Genomic DNA, 3,805 nt, shown 5'->3' with positions numbered 1-3,805 from the left:
TTGACTACGTAGAGCCAGGCCCTGCGCGATAGGCACAATGGGTCATATAACGCATTAGATAAACCTTTTTTTTTGGGTTTGCAGGATAAATAAGACAACCTGACGGGTGTACACCTATCGGTACTGGTTCATAATGTGTACGATACGTAAAACGTGCAAGAGGGAAACCATTATGTGCTTATGAGAGTTGATGGCAGCAGACCGTATTATTCGTTTCAGACCTCTTGATAAGTATGGAGGTGTGATTACACATCTCGATTATGGGCAGCATGGGGTTCATGCCTGAGCCTCAGGACGTGCGCTAGCAGCGCATGTCGGGTGTTTCAAGCGTCAACTTCGCGTCTCAATATCTTGGGATGTAATGGGAATATTGCGATGCAATCAACGCCATTGTGTATGTGCTTTGTCATGCTATGGATTGCTGAAGAAAAAATATAGGAGGTCCATTTAAAAAAACATAATTTTGTGTTAAAAAACACATATGCTTTCGTTTTAGAATGTTTCCAAATATGTACATTCATGGGCCCCAGCCCTACATTGATACCGGTGAAAGTCGTTTTCCAATAGCTGTTATTGTTCCACACATATTTTGGGTGGACAAGATAGCTGGGACACCCTGTATATATATAAAAACAAAGATGATGTGACTTACCGAACGAAAGCGCTGGCAGGTCGATAGACACACAAACAAACACAAACACACACACAAAATTCAAGTTTTCCCAGCAAACTGTTGCCTCATCAGGAAAGAAGGAAGGAGAGGGAAAGACGAAAGGATGTGGGTTTTAAGGGAGAGGGTAAGGAGTCATTCCAATCCCGGGAGCGGAAAGACTTACCTTAGGGGGAAAAAAGGAAGGGTATACGCTCGCACACACACACATATCCATCCACACATATACAGACACAAAGTTTGTGTCTGTATATGTGTGGATGGATATGTGTGTGTGTGCGAGCGTATACCCTTCCTTTTTTCCCCCTAAGGTAAGTCTTTCCACTCCCGGGATTGGAATGACTCCTTACCCTCTCCCTTAAAACCCACATCCTTTCGTCTTTCCCTCTCCTTCCTTCTTTCCTGATGAGGCAACAGTTTGTTGCGAAAGCTTGAATTTTGTGTGTGTGTTTGTGTTTGTTTGTGTGTCTATCGACCTGCCAGCACTTTCGTTCGGTAAGTCACATCATCTTTGTTTTTAGATATATTTTTCCCACATGGAATGTTTCCCTCTATTTTTATATATATATATATATATATATGTGTGTGTGTGTGTGTGTGTGTGTGTGTGTGTGTGTTCTGTAGACCACAATCTGGAAACTTGCTCATCAGGAGAAGAATTTTCAGTGATAAGGTTTTCATTATTTGAAGATATTAAAGCAGCTGACATTTGCAGTAAAGTTAAATCAGTGTGGTGAAAACTGTTTATGCTGCAGAAATGTGTATTAATGGAGTGTTTAATTTAAATTCACCGAATACGAATCACCATGATCATCGCATCAGAGAATTAATAGGATATCTCACTGATGCAATGCTAAACTGTATAATAATAGTGAGTTATCCTCTGTATACTTTGTACAATGATATAGATAAGTCACTTTTTAAAGAGACATACTTTCAGACTCACAGAACGGAGATAATAGCACAGGGAAAAATTGTGTATTAGGTACATACTGCTCTTGAAGAATCAAGTTTGCCAAGATTGCTAGTAGCTCTTTTCAGTACTATTACATTTTGAAAGATCTACACTGTTGTCATTGAATTCTGTAGCGTTATTAAATATGTATCCATCAAATTGTAATAAAAAGCGGCAGGAGACATCAGCATGGCACAAATAAAATATCACACAATTAAAATATACAACATGTTGTGCTGATATAAAACTATATGCTTGGCAGTTTAATGCTGTAAATTCCCTATATGATTTCTGATAACACACACATTTGTATAAAAAATCCTCTAAGAGTCATAATTTTCAGTTGTTAAAAATCTTCCTGCATGATTTCATATTATCTTTAATTTTTCTTATTGCTAATTTTTGCATGTTTAAATGGTTGTCTTGCAAAACCTGCAGTACACCTGATCAGTACACCATGAAATAATAGACTATTCACATTTGCATGTCAAGCTTATAGAAGGCTTCTACTGTTTTAAAATTAAACAGTCCCTATGAATTGTTTCTTCAATAGCTCAACATGTTTTTCATTTTATGCAAGCACAGTTTAGAAACTTTATGTAAGATGTTTTTTTAAAGCTGCAATCTTCTGATTCAAGCAATATATTAGTTTTTGCTTTGGTTCTTGTACATCTAAACCTCACATATATTATTTTCTTCACATTTACAACCACAAAATTGACCTTAAGACATCTTTCACTTATTCGACTTTTTGTTTCAAATCAACTTCATGTTATCTTCATTAAAATGGCTAGTACTGTCTACAAACAACAGGGCTCTGTTGCAAAGTGGTATTGTAAATCATTTACAAAAATCAAGAGCTATGCGATGCTCTGTAATTAACTTAAGTACTTACTGAAAAGTGATTTCTGTTTTCACGCTACACTTCTACCATTTGCTGCATGTCAGAAACATATGACAAGCTAGTTGTAGGCAACTCTATAATTTCCTAAGAGATCATATCTAATCAGATCAAAGGTTTTAGAAAAGTTTATAAAATGTTTATATTTTAATCTGTCTTGTTCTATAGAATCAAAGACTTTGTTTAAGAAATAAAATGACCTTATTCACAAAGGCACCTATATTAATAAGCAGAACATCTGCTGATTTGTGCAAAATAAATGTAGGGATTGTGCATTCGATCATTAATCATGTTGTTGTTGTTGTGGTCTTCAGTCCGGAGACTGGTTTGATGCAGCTCTCCATGCTACTCTATCCTGTGCAAGCTTCTTCATCTCCCAGTACCTACTGCAACCTACATCCTTCTGAATCTGCTTAGTGTATTCATCTCTTGGTCTCCCTCTACGATTTTTACCCTCCACGCTGCCCTCCAATACTAAATTGGTGATCCCTTGATGCCTCAGAACATGTCCTACCAACCGATTCCTTCTTCTGGTCAAGTTGTGCCACAAACTTCTCTTCTCCCCAATCCTATTCAATACTTCCTCATTAGTTATGTGATCTACCCATCTAATCTTCAGCATTCTTCTGTTGCACCACATTTCGAAAGCTTCTATTCTCTTCTTGTCCAAACTGGTTATCGTCCATGTTTCACTTCCATACATGGCTACACTCCATACAAATACTTTCAGAAACGACTTCCTGACACTTAAATCTATACTCGGTGTTAGCAAATTTCTCTTCTTCAGAAATGCTTTCCTTGCCATTGCCAGCCTACATTTTATATCCTCTCTACTTCGACCATCATCAGTTATTTTGCTCCCCAAATAGCAAAACTCCTTTACTACTTTAAGTGCCTCATTTCCTAATCTAATTCCCTCAGCATTACCCGACTTAATTAGACTACATTCCATTATCCTTGTTTTGCTTTTGTTGATGTTCATCTTATATCCCCCTTTCAAGACACTGTCCATTCCGTTCAACTGCTCTTCCAAGTCCTTTGCTGTCTCTGACAGAATTACAATGTCATCAGCGAACCTCAAAGTTTTTATTTCTTCTCCATGGATTTTAATACCTACTCCGAATTTTTCTTTTGTTTCCTTCACTGCTTGCTGAATATACAGATTGAATAACGTGGGGGATAGGCTACAACCCTGTCTCACTCCCTTCCCAACCACTGCTTCCCTTTCCCGCCCTCGACTCCTATAACTGCCATCTGGTTTCTGTACAAATTGTAAATA

Source organism: Schistocerca piceifrons, chromosome 2 (genome assembly GCF_021461385.2).
Source record: "Schistocerca piceifrons isolate TAMUIC-IGC-003096 chromosome 2, iqSchPice1.1, whole genome shotgun sequence".
NCBI lineage: Eukaryota > Metazoa > Arthropoda > Insecta > Orthoptera > Acrididae > Schistocerca > Schistocerca piceifrons.
Note: the sequence above shows the minus strand (reverse complement) of the source record.